The sequence below is a fragment of the Podarcis gaigeae genome (assembly GCF_964106915.1).
Source record: "Podarcis gaigeae genome assembly, chromosome: 1".
NCBI lineage: Eukaryota > Metazoa > Chordata > Lepidosauria > Squamata > Lacertidae > Podarcis > Podarcis gaigeae.
The window spans coordinates 35,789,561-35,802,324 of NC_139678.1; the positions used below are offsets into that span (position 1 = coordinate 35,789,561).

The 12,764-nt window shown below is 46.7% G+C and overlaps 1 protein-coding gene and 1 long non-coding RNA gene across 51 annotated transcripts in view; one reads left to right on the forward strand and one right to left on the reverse strand.

Annotated features, from left to right (window-relative positions):
• LOC310846063 overlaps nucleotides 1-8,433 on the reverse strand; it is a 40,747-nt gene extending 32,314 nt beyond the window's left edge. Inside the window, exons 1-2 of the long non-coding RNA XR_014565114.1 lie at nucleotides 7,935-8,433; nucleotides 7,196-7,258 (exon numbers count right to left, since the gene is read on the reverse strand). This is a non-coding gene — a long non-coding RNA (uncharacterized lncRNA). The remainder of the gene's footprint in view (nucleotides 1-7,195; nucleotides 7,259-7,934) is intronic.
• HECTD1 (HECT domain E3 ubiquitin protein ligase 1) overlaps nucleotides 1-12,764 on the forward strand; it is a 66,187-nt gene that overhangs the window by 4,466 nt on the left and 48,957 nt on the right. For 8 of the 50 annotated variants that reach the window (XM_083740183.1, XM_083740139.1, XM_083740156.1 and 5 more), the window contains exon 1: nucleotides 8,456-8,854. The exons of 32 other annotated variants lie outside the window; for them this stretch is intronic. The gene's annotated coding sequence lies outside the window, so the exon portion shown is untranslated. Of the gene's footprint in view, nucleotides 1-8,452; nucleotides 8,855-12,764 lie in introns of those variants that run through there. 10 more of the 50 variants (XM_083740146.1, XM_083740182.1, XM_083740137.1 and 7 more) reach the window with 3 other exon arrangements.

Here is a 12,764-nt window from a genome sequence, read left to right on the forward strand (position 1 = left end):
CCAGGAGGAAGGAGCGGAACCACTGTATGACAGTGCCCCCAGCTCCCAGCCCCTCTAGACGGTCCAGAAGGATGTTATGGTCGATGGTGTCAAAGGCCGCTGAGAGATCCAGCAGAACTAGGAAACAGCTCTCACCTTTGTCCCTAGCCCGCCGGAGATCATCAACCAGCGCGACCAAGGCAGTTTCAGTCCCATGGTGAGGCCTGAATCCCGATTGGAAGGGATCCAAATGGTCCGTTTCCTCCAGGCGTGCTTGGAGTTGTTCAGCAACCACCCGCTCAATCACCTTGCCCAAGAATGGCAGATTTGAGACTGGGCGATAGTTGGCCAAATTGGCCGGATCTAAAGATGTTTTTTTTAAGAAGCGGTTTAATGACCGCCTCTTTCAGCGGGTCTGGGAAGGCTCCCTCACAGAGGGAAGCATTCACCACCCCGCAGAGCCCATCGCCCAGCCCTTCCCGGCTCGCTTTTATCAGCCAGGATGGGCAAGGATCAAGGAGACAGGTGGTCGGTTTCACTTGTCCAAGCAGCCTGTCCACATCCTCGGAGGTAACCGATTGGAATTGATCCCATGTAACAGGACCAGACAGAACTCTAGCACTCTCCCACCCTGGCCCTGCTCCCACGGTGGAGTCTACCTCCTTCTGAATCTGAGCGATTTTATCTGCAAAAAACTTTGCCAAAGCATTGCAGGAGATCTTGGGGTCCCTACCAGGCCCCGGTGGTACAGGTGGTTCTGATAGATTGCGAACCACCTGAAAAAGTCTCCTGCTGCTGTTTTCTGCAGATGCAAACGAGGCGGCGAAGAAGGCCCTCTTCGCCGTCGCCATTGCCACTTGGTAGGCTCGACGTTGAGCTCTAACCCGTGTCCGGTCTGATTCAGAATGAGTTTTCCGCCACCGGCGCTCTAGCCGTCTCAACGATTGTTTCATCACCCTCAGCTCCGGGGAAAACCACGGGGCTGTCCGGGCTCCATGCAATCGGAGAGGGCGCTTCGGAGCCAGACAGTCAATAGCCCCGGTTAACTCCGCATTCCAGCGTGCCACCAGGGAATCAGCTGAAAGGCCATCAACTTGGGATAAAGCATCCCCTACCACTCTCTGGAAGCCAATTGGATCCATTAAGTGGCGGGGGCGGACCATCCGAATCGGTCCCACCTCCCTGCGGAGGGGAAGGGTTGCGGAGAAGTCCAGTTGCACCAGGAAGTGATCTGACCATGGCACTTCTTTTGTTTCGCTTTTAGTTAATGTCAGATCACCAACATCCGTAGAGGTAAACACCAAGTCTAAGGCATGTCCGTGGCTATGAGTTGGGCCAGACTTATTCAGGGACAGCCCCATGGAGGCCATGCTTTCCACGAAGTCCCGAGCGGCACCTTGTAAGGTCGTGACGGCATGGATGTTAAAATCCCCCAGGACAACCAAGCTAGGTGTCTCCAGGAGCATATCCGCCACGACCTGAAGCAGCTCGGGCAGGGAATCCTTGGTGCAGCGGGGAGGTCGGTACACCAGTAGGAATCCTGTACTGCCCCTATTGCCCAACTTCCAGAACATGCACTCAGAAAACTGGGTCTTCCCAATAGGACGCCTGGTGCAGACTAATGACTTCCTAAAAATCACTGCAACCCCCCCTCCCCGCCCACATGACCTGGGTTGCTGTGCGTAAGAGAAACCTGGTGGGCAAGCAGCGGCAAGGACAGGCCCATCTGCTTCATCCAACCAGGTCTCTGTCACACATGCCAGATAAAATCCTCCATCCACAATCAGGTTGTGGATGGCAGTGGTTTTATTCATCATTGACCTGGCATTGCACAGCAACACTTTCAGGTCATGTGGGTTTCCCTTGCTGATTACTGTATCCTTCTGGTCAGGACCAGACCTGGAGGCAGGGATAGTCCTCAAACAACGACTAAACCTGCCTCCTCGGTAATGACATGGTCTGGTCTTAGCATAACTCCTCCTCCTGCCCGTGATCACTGAGATCGGGTGTCCCAATACATCTCCCCCTGTGGAACCTGCCCCACCCAATCTATTGGCTGAGGCCCACTCCCAGGCAGCCATGACCCTTCCCCTTAAAAGGCAAAATACAAACTATATAATAATTTAACAGAATAATAATAATAATAAAACAAAACAGAACAGAACAAAACAAAACAAAGCAAGAAACAATAGCCCTGACTAAATGCTTATCCCACCCCAAGCAAAAATAAAATAATGAAATAATATAATATTATAAAAAACAACAACCACCATTTAAAGTGCTGCAAATTAAAAGCGATTAAAACATTTAAAACCATTGTGTCCATTGCTGCCGGTAGCTGCTCAGACCTCTAAACTGTAGTGGTAGTGCAGGCCCCGCCCCCTAGGCCGGATGGAGTTGGCAGGAGAGGGAGCGGTCCTCCCAACACTCACACAAGCAGCAGCAGCAGCCGTGTCCCGGAGGCCTCTCTCAGGCCTCAGGACATATTAAAAATGATGGTGTGTATACATTCACCAATAATGAAAACAAACAACAATTTATGTATATAGTCACTGTTAAAATATGTCTCACATGGTGGGTCTATCTGCAGAAAACTGTTTGTCTCAAGGCTGTGGTTGCCTCATGTGTAGGAATGAATGAAACAGCCTATTGTTTCATTCTGTCCTGTGTCAGTTTCTCCTACATGCAAAAATGAGTCCAGGACACTCTGTTAATGTGCAAACTTTTAAATAAAATAGTGAACACTGAACAATTCTACTAAAAAAAACACACCAGATACTTATGAGGTAGGGACGCAGGTGGCGCTGTGGTTAAAACCTCAGCGCCTAGGACTTGCCGATCGTATGGTCAGTGGTTCGAATCCCTGCAGCGGGGTGAGCTCCCGTTGTTCGGACCCAGCTCCTGCCCACCTAGCAGTTTGAAAGCACCCTTAAGTGCAAGTAGATAAATAGGTACCACTTCATAGCGGGAAGGTAAACGGCGTTTCCATGTGCTGCTCTGGTGCCGGTTCGCCGGAGCAGCTTCGTCACGCTGGCCACGTGACCTGGAAGTGTCTGTGGACAGTGCTGGCTCCCGGCCTCTAGAGTGAGATGAGCGCACAACCCTAGAGTCTGTCAAGACTGGCCCGTACGGGCAGGGGTACCTTTACCTTTACCTTTACTTATGAGGTAGTCCTTGGACTGGCTTCTTTGCACTGTACTGCAACTGTACTCTCCAGAGGCACATATTTTCCCCATACAATACCCTAGGAAGGGACTACACATTATGGCATATGGTTGCTTCCTGGGAGTATCTTAAAATACTTAAAACAAACAAACAAAAAAAGCACATAGGCATGTCATAATATCAAATCAAATCAAATCAAATATCTTTAATATGGTCAATGACCAGAAAGCAATTTATAAAAATATGACATTATAAGTGGTATTGTACTACAAATAACAGTGGAAATATCGCCAATTCACAGAATTGGTGCTTATATTTATGACCAGGTTTCGACTTTTAAGGTTTTAAGAATTAAATTCAAATGTCACTACTGTTTATTATCGTTCCTTCGATGTTTACAATTTGAACTCCGTTGCTGACATCATTGCTCGTCTTATTCTTGTTGCAATGTAACAGTACTTTGCCACAGGCCTGTTAATTTCGGGCTCTTTGTCAGCTAAGAGGTGTCTGATATAGGTGTCGTCTGTACTATGAGGTATTTTCCTCAGAATTGGCTCGATCAGCTCTTTTCTCAAGTCTCGATATAATGGGCAGTATAAGATAACATGCCCGATGGTTTTGATTTTGTTGCTGTTACAGGGACATAATCTTTGTTTGATCGGTATTTTGTTGTATCTTCTCTCTAGAAGAGCTGAAGGGAGAGCGTTAAAGCGGGCCCTGGAAAATGCCCATCGGTGTTTAGCGTTGTCTAGAACTTTGAGATAGTTTGCTAGATGGGGCCTTTGGGAATTGTATAGGAGTTTATAAGTTATCGGAAGTTGATTAAAGTCATTTTGGGCTTCAATGCCCCTGAGTCTTTCTTTGATTATATTCTTGGCCCTTCCCCTTTCTAAAATTAACAAATACTCTAGGGAGAGACCATATGTGGCCATATGTCATAATGTCAAAGTTGTAATGTCTTTACAACTGAGTGGCTCAGGCTATTGACATGATAACCCCTGAGCCTATCTAGTGGCAGTGAAGGAAGCAAAGAAGGTTTACTTTACTGCCTCCATTGCATCATTATGCAGTCCAGCAGAGCTTTTCTGGGTTGTACGAGGCCTTTTACAGGCTGGCCCAAAGGAGGTGATAGAACCAATGGTACCTCACTGTGACTTGTTTGCAAAGCATTTTGAGGATAAAATCGCCTGCATCTATCAATACCTAGCAGATGAATCTCATGGGGTGTCCAGAGCACAGTCTAGTCATGTTGTGTTGGATGAGTTTCAGTTGGTAAGGCTCAAGAATGTGGACAAGGTGCTCAGATCAGTCAGGGTGACCACTTGCACTCTAGACCCTTGCCCCTCTTGGCTGATAAAAATCAGCAGGGAGGGAACAGGTGGCTGGGCCAGGGAGGTGATCAATGCCTCTTTACGAGGGGGTGGTCCCTGCCTGTTTGAAGGAGGCAGTGGTAAAACCACTCCTTAAGAAACCTTCCCTAGATTCGGAAAACCTAACCAACTACTGGCCAATTGCTAATCTCCCTTTCCTAAGCAAAGTTTTGGAGCGAGTGGTTGCAGACCAGTTCCAGGCGCTTTGGGAAGAAACTGATTTTCTGGATCCATTTCAATCAGGGTTAAGGTCCAGTTTTGGCACAGAAACTGGTTTGGTCCCCCTGTATGATGACCTCGGTAGAGAGAGAGACAAGGGAAATGTGTTAATTCTTCTCAACCTCTCAGCAGCTTTCAATACCTTTGACCATGCTATCCTTCTCGAGCAACTGTCCGAACTATGGGTGGGTGGCACCGCTTTGCTGTGGTTCCAGTCCTACTTGGATGGCCGTTCCCCAAAGGTGTTACTTGGGGAATGCTTTTTAGCCCTGTGGAACCTTCAGTGTGGGGGTTCCACAAGGCTCAATCTTATACTCCACGTTGTTTAACATCTACATGAAACTGCTAGGAGGTTTGGAGTACGTTGTCAGCAGTATGCTGATGGCCCTCAGCTCTATTTCTCCTTTACATCAGTAGGTCAGGCAGTGAAAGTGCTGGACCAGTATCTTGCCTTGGTAATGGACTGGAGGAGCCAACAAACTGAAACTCAATCCAGATAAGACTGAGGCACTGTTAGTGGGTGGTTCCCTAGACCAGATAGGTGGGAGATTGCCTGCTCTTGATGGTGTTACACTTCCTCTGAAGGAGCAAGTTTGTAGATTCGGGATACTCCTGGATCCTTTGCTGTTGCTCAAGGCTCAGGTGACTGGGAGTGCCTTCCATCAAGCTTTGACTGGTGGCCCAGCTACGCCTCTATCTGGACTGGGATAGCCTACTGTTGTCTGTGCTCTGGTAACCTCAAGGTTAGATTACTACAAAAACATTCCTTTTTAACCAGGCCTTTGGTTGTTTTGATTGGCATCCTATGCCCTTTTAAAATGTAAGGGTTATTTTGGCGGGGGGGGGGGGTTATTGGGTTGTTTTTATTTTGATTATATATTTTGTGGTTTTATATTTTGATTTTCTTCTGTGAACCACCCTGAGACCTCTGGGTATAGGGCGGTATATAAATTCAATTATTATTATTAATAATAATAATAATAATATACAAATAAATGAGGTGTCAGAGAACTGCCTTCTACATATATATATATATATATATTTATTATTATTATTATTATTATTATTATTATTATTATTATTATTATTTTGCTTTGCCTTCTACATAGTGTAGTTGCATTGTGCCCATGGTTCTGCTGGTGTGTAAATGACAGAGACTAATGCTCAGATTTACATTCCAATTTGCCCATGAGTCCACGAGGCTGAAATGGTTAGGTTCTCTCCTAATTGTGGAGCAAACTGGAAGCCTCTGAAAATCTTACCAATGAGTTAACCCTGCCCTGTGGAACTGCAGTCACTGGCAGAGGAAGAGCAGTGGGGGGGGGGAGCGCCCCGTCCCTGGCAGCGAGATCCCAGTAGAGTGCCATTGCGGCTGCCCGTGCTGGGTGCCCCGCCCCTGCAGGCAGCATGCCCCACCCCCATGATGCACACCAGCCCCGCCCTGCCCCGCCTGCTCTTCGCCCCCCCCCCCAGTGCCGGAGCATGAAGCTCTGCCACTGACTGCAGTCACACATATATGGACTCTCTGCTTCCATCAACCTTTATGCTAAAGAGAGAAGGAACATAACTAGCACATGTACTCACTGGAGAATTGTTCATTTTAACTAAAATTTTTGAACTGCTTGGGAGTTCCCCTGGAACTGCTTGAGAAATATACATACCTTGTAAATTAACGGTTTGGCCATACTACATTACTCCATAAAGAGTGCCATTTCCATTTCCCATTTTTGGAGAGATGCAACAAGCTCCAAAGGCTTTTTTTTAATTAAAAAAAAAAACCCTCATTAGGACAGCTTCTCACTCCTTTTAATTTGTGCCTTTGGCATACAGTGGTACTTTGGGCCAGAAATAGTACCTTGAACCTTACCAACTGAAACTCATCCAACACAACTTTGCTTCAGGATGAGAACAGAAATTGCACGACGACGGCGTGGCAGCAACGGGGGGCCCCATTAGCTAAAGTGTTACCTCAGGTTAAGAATAGTTTCAGGTTAAGAACAGACCTCCAGAACGAATTAAGTTCTTAACTTGAGGTACCACTGTATGTTGGTTGGGAGGGGCTGATGGAAAAGAGGGCAGGACTCCTGCACCTTTAATAGTTGTACTGAAGAGCTAATTGCATCACAAGCTACACCTGCTAAAATTCTCCTCTTACATTCAAGGTGCAAGAGCCCTATCCTTGTTTGTTTGTTTGTTTGTTTAGTTAATATTTACATATACTTTGTATATAACTGAACTTACACTCAATTACTTAATATTATGTAGAATCAGTGAGCTAGTCAGAAATGTAGGTGTCCCTGAGAAATACTTCATTTGTGGTCCAAAACACTGGAGGTGTCACCCACCTCAACCCCCCAGTGTAGCATCAGACAGATAAGGCTTAGACTGGAGATACATAGACTCAAATGGCTGCTCAACCATTAATTAAATTAAATAACATAAAATAAATTAATTAAACTCACTTGGCCGCTCATTGTCCCTTGGTATAAATTGTTTTGTAGGATTGTGGTGAGGAGAGTTGAATCCTGAGCACATTGGGAGAAGGAATATAGGAAATATTATTAAATGCTGGGCGGTAAAATTAGCACTCCTTATATTGCCCTTCTAATGTGATGTCTTTGCTGCCCACATAGATTGGCTCTTCAAGTGGAGAAAACACTACAGGACCACCTTGACTAGGGATAATTGTTGGACTCCCAACTTCCAGCATCTTTGGATAGGGCTGATAGGAGTTAAGAGCCCAACAGCATCTGGAGGGTCACCCTATCTCTGATTTAGGCTGTGTACACCCCCCCCCCAATACATTTAAAGCACTTTTCCTTTTCCTACAAATAACCCTGGAGATTGTCGTTCACCCTCCTAGAGTGACAATTCCCAGCACCCTTAACAGTTCCCACAAGTCTCTGGTGGTGGGCAATGTGCTTTAAATAGACAGTGTGCAGTACATGCAGTTGGAGAACAACCTGCTGACCCAAATGGCCAGGTGCACTCAGTGCCCCAGAAGGGTGGAGTATAAATAATAGTATTTTAATTTTTTTTAAAATAAAAAATATATAATGAAGGCAACCGCATTTCCCTTCTGAAGTCCCCCTCCCCAGCGGAACTGCAGTTCTTATAATCCTTGCCCATTCCCCAGGCTTGTTGGGACTGAGGGGAGCGACCCCTTTCTCCGAGCTACAGCTAGGAGGACCCTGCGCTCACCCAAGAAACTTGGTTGTCGTTAATAAACTCGCCCCCTCACATCCCGCTTTAAAGCCACAGGAGCCAGTGGGCCGCGGATCCCGCAAGGTAATGGCGACTCGTGTGAAGAATTTCTGTTCCTCTCGTCCAGTCCCTCGTTCGCCTGTTGCTGCGACTCCAGTTCGCTCCTCTTTGGACAGGAGAAGCTGGGCCGCGGCGGGTGGAGAGAGAGACATGTGTAGTATATGATATGAGGGGAGGTCGCTTCTCTTCCTCGTTTTTAACGAGGGAGGGGGGAGAATAAAAGTTCGCCATTGCGCCCTGAGGAACGCGATAGGGCGCTTCCTGTTGCTGCTGCTTCCAATTCAACACATCTCGACGCATCCCCAACGTTACGGAGAGGCGAGGAAGCTGAGGGAAAAGCAGTCCGAGAAGTAACCGGCGGCGGGTAAGGAAAGAGCGTAGGAAACGCCGGCGCGAGCTTGGCCTCCGCAGCGCCCCCTCTGCCGGCCCTCGGTATCTCCCCGCGCGGCTCCCGGAGTCCGCCCGAGCGTGACTCCGAGGCTGGCGGGCTCCTCCCCCTCCCGCTCCCCTTCCTCCTCCTCCTCCTCCCCCTCTCGTGTCTGTGGCGCTCGCTTCCCCGTCACCCTCCCCCTCCCACTCTTGTGCCGGGAGGATCAAGATGGACGGGGTGCGTCGCTGCCTGGCGATGGACTGAGGGAGGTGAGCGAAGGACGCCGGGAAGCTGAGGCGGCCACAGCGGCGTCTGAGGAGAAAGTCTGCGGCGCCGCGGAGAGCGAGCGAGTCACTCACTCGGGCAGCGGGGAGGAGGAAACAAGAGCGCGGCGGGGCCTCGCGGCGGCCTTTCCTAAGCCGCCTGACCGGGTCACCCTGCGAGGCCTGCGGCTGCCAGACAACGCGAGCGCCGCGGCCCGGCCCGGGTAAGAAGAGGAGGCGGGGAGAGCTGGGGCTCCGAGGCAGGCGGTTCCGGGACGGCTCCGTCGCTGGCGGGTCGGGCTGGGCTTCGGGGTCCGTGTGGGGAAGGCGGCTGGAGCGGGGAGGCTGGAGAGAGGCCACGCCGAGTCCAGGCGCGGCGGGGCTTGGTAGGCCTGGGGAAACGGAGGGTTTGGGGACGGGAGGGTAGCGACCGGGGTCGCCTGTCCGGGCTGCCGCGAAGAGATCTGGTTGGGGCCTGTGAGCCTAGTAGGAGGCGAGGCGAGCAGGTGCTTCGAGCCCTGGGCTGCGGGCCCTGTGGAGGGGAAGTGATCGGCTTCCTCTCGGTGCCTGAGCTTGTGGCCTTACGTTGTTTTCGGCTCTCCTTTGTGACTCGGGGTTGTAATGCTAACCGTGTCTACTCGGGAGGGAATGCTATTGAGCTCAGCGGGGCTTACTCTCGGAGAATTGCGGGTGGGGTTGGATTGCAAGCCGGATCTATAAAAGTCAGTGTGACATCCCTGGCTGTATTGTCTGGCGTTGGCTTTATTCAGTCTCGTCGTAGAGGGTCGGCAAATAACGCGTGAAGGTACCTCATGGTCAGGCTGTCGGTCTGTGTAGCCCAGTAGTATCTACTCTGACCGGCAGCGGTTCTCCAAAGTCTTGGGTAACTTCCAGCCTTGTTACCTAAGAGCCTTTTAACTGGATATACTACGGAATGAACCCTTCTGCGTGGGAAGCATATGCTTTGCCACAAAAGTGTGGCCCCTTCCCCCACATTTATTACTTTGTCGGAGAGTGTGCCTGACTGTGTGTTTGACTTTTATTTATTTAAGCTAAGTGTGTCTTTCACTGTGCATGTAGGCAGCCTTTGAAGGATTTACCTTTGTGATATATGTATTTAATACAGGACAAAGTTTGTTGTTGTTGTTGTTACCTGGGGTTTTTCAGCCTGCAGGAATTATTCTATTGTTTTTAGTTTGGTCTCTCATGCAGACCAAGTTGAAAATAAGTTTGACTAATTTCTATGTAACTTTGTAACTGGGTAGTATTTTACATCATAAGGCTGGTTTTTTTCTGGAATGATCCCCTCCCCCAAATGTTGTTAAAAGGTAACATTATTAATTGCTAACACGTCACAAGCAAACACACAAGCAGACTTTGCCCAACAGTATATTTTTTAAAGGCACAATTCTGGAGAGAGTCTTCCTCTCCCTAATACTTCAGTACTGAAGAAACTTTGTACAGTTAACTTTTTCCATGTTTGTAATATAATTCATTTATGGAAGGATAAAAGCAAATGTGTGAAAGGGCATATTTACTTCAGCAAACTGCTTTTGTGTGTGGTGGTTATATTGACCCAGGAACAGCCTCAGGTTTACAAAAATAGGTAATTACTTGTATGTTAGAGTAAGAAGCTTTAATATGCCGATAAAGATAGCATTTAGCTTTTGAAGTACAAGGGAATTATGAGAATTTTTCAGCTGTTTTCAGCTTATCATTAGTTTTTATACTGGTTTTCTATAACAAATAATACCCAAAGTGGCTTAATACATAAGAAAGAGCGATGTGTATCAGAATTTTTTAAAGAACCTAGTAATACAACGTATCAGCAGTACATTAAGATAGTAATCCATATCAGTAGCCTATCAAATCGCTGAGACCAATTATTTTTTTTAAAAAAACTATAAAATAATTTTTAAAAGCAACATTGACATAAAGTTTAATATCAATCTCTAAAAACTATTAAAAAATTGAATAACAAGAACAGAACTTAAGGAACATGTAAATAAGTAAGCAATGCCCAGAAGCAGTGGGAATGGCATACATAGCTTAGTGCATATATAGAAAGATATAATTTGATGTAAATCAAGTCAATAAGGTATAGCATTCAAAATACATTCCCTGATCTCTCCATTGCATTGGAAGGCCATACCAAAAAGTTTCAAAATAGTTCAGTAAACCGGTTACCAGAGCATGCACTTTTGTGGCCAAGCTATCCCTTTCCAGGAGCAGTTGTAGCTGGTGAGGCAGCCAAAGGTGACCAAAAGCACTCTAGGCCACTATTGCCATTTGGACCTTTGGTGACAAGATGGACCCGGGACTACTCCCAGACTACAAACTTGCTCTTTCAAGGGAGTGCAGTCCTATCTAGAGCCGGCTGTCTGCCTCATTCCCCAACATGAGAACCAACAACCCAGAGGACCTTCATCTTTCCAGGATTCAGTCACAATTTATTGACTGTAATCTAGTTCATTACAGTGGTCCAGCGCCTGCACACCCTCAGCTGACTTAGATGACAGAAGTAATTGAATTGGTTGTCATGCCATCACCATCCCAAAGGTACCCAACTCCATATCCCTTAATGACTTCTCGAAATGGCTTCATATAGATATAAATAACTTGGGGGACTAGATGGATCCTTGTGGTATCCCACAGCGCAGCTGCTATGGGGAAGAGCAAAAGACTCTTTGAAATTTATCCTGCAGGTAGAAGCAGAGCTACCATAACACCACACCTGTAGAGTTGGTCCAGCATAACCCCCTACCCTGCAGCATTGGTCCAGCAAGATCCCATAGTCAGTGGTATCAAAAGCTGATTAAAAGTCAAAGAGAACCAACAGAGTCATACTATTCCTGTCTCTGTCACAAAGCTGCTCATTCATCAGGTCAACCAAGTCTGTTTTGGTTTCAAAGCCTGACCTGAAGCCAGACTGAAATTGGTCTAAATACTTTGATTCTTCTAAGAACACCTAAAGGTGGCCACTCCAGCACCTTGCCCAAGAAATGGCGCATTACCAACAAGGCATCCAGTCCCACAGTAGTAATGGGATATTATGTGGTGGAGATACCACCATTTTCTAATCACTGCTGCTTTCTGCCTGCCAGTGAATAAGGTGGGAAGAGTGGCTATTACTTTTACCTACTGAGGTTGGGTTTTTTAAATTCTCCCACCCATGGACTGCTATGGTGGGGGTGGGAATAGCACTAGTTCCTGGGCTGGCATAGTTTTGCCACCATTCTTGGAGTATTTCATGAGAGTGAGATTTCATAGGATTCTGTGGGTCAGGGTTTTGACTGACATACCCACAGAATGTCTCCCTTTGTCCTTCACTGTGGATTATTGTTTCTGCCTGTGGAATAGCAGTGGCAGTAGACATCATTTCTCTGCTCACTGAGAAGGTCTGGTGGATCTGGACAACTTTCTTGGGAGTTTAGGGTATGTTCTGTTAGAAAGATGCGGCTCTGAGCTCAGTGAAACTTTTAAGTAAATATGAATTGGCTTGGGCTGAAGCTGTGGGTAGTGCAGTCCAAAAGAGTGCTCCTAGTGTAGCCTGTAATTGCCACATTTGTTGGTATCTCTTCACTGATATACATACCCTTTCTGTTACAAATAGGCAGTCTGTTAGAGTGATGTTTGTGTCAAGGTGAATGAAAACAGCAACAATCGGAATTCTTTAAACCAAAATTTATTAGGGTAATAGTCAGTGTTGGTTATATTCAGCGTAGACTCATTGTAACTTATGGACAAGTACATTGATTGCATTGAGTCTACTCTAAGTAATATTGGATATCACACTAACTTTATTTCCTTAAATATTTAAGAAATATTTGTTCATATTAGCAATATTATGGCAGCAGAAAAGTTCCTTCTTAGTCTTTAGGATTCATTTTAATCATTATGTGGTCACTACTTGCATCTTAGAGGGGATCATTATGTCATTACCTTATAGCCTAAGAGGAAGATAAAAAATGCTTCAGTAGATGTTCCAGTAGTAAAAAAAACCCAACTTGATTATTATTTAGGAAGAGGATGTTAGTTCTTGAACTGCTAGTGTTCCGTTTCCCCTTTACAACCATAGTTATTTCTTACAATAATTACAACATCAACAAATGAATGCATAGTATTAGATACAAG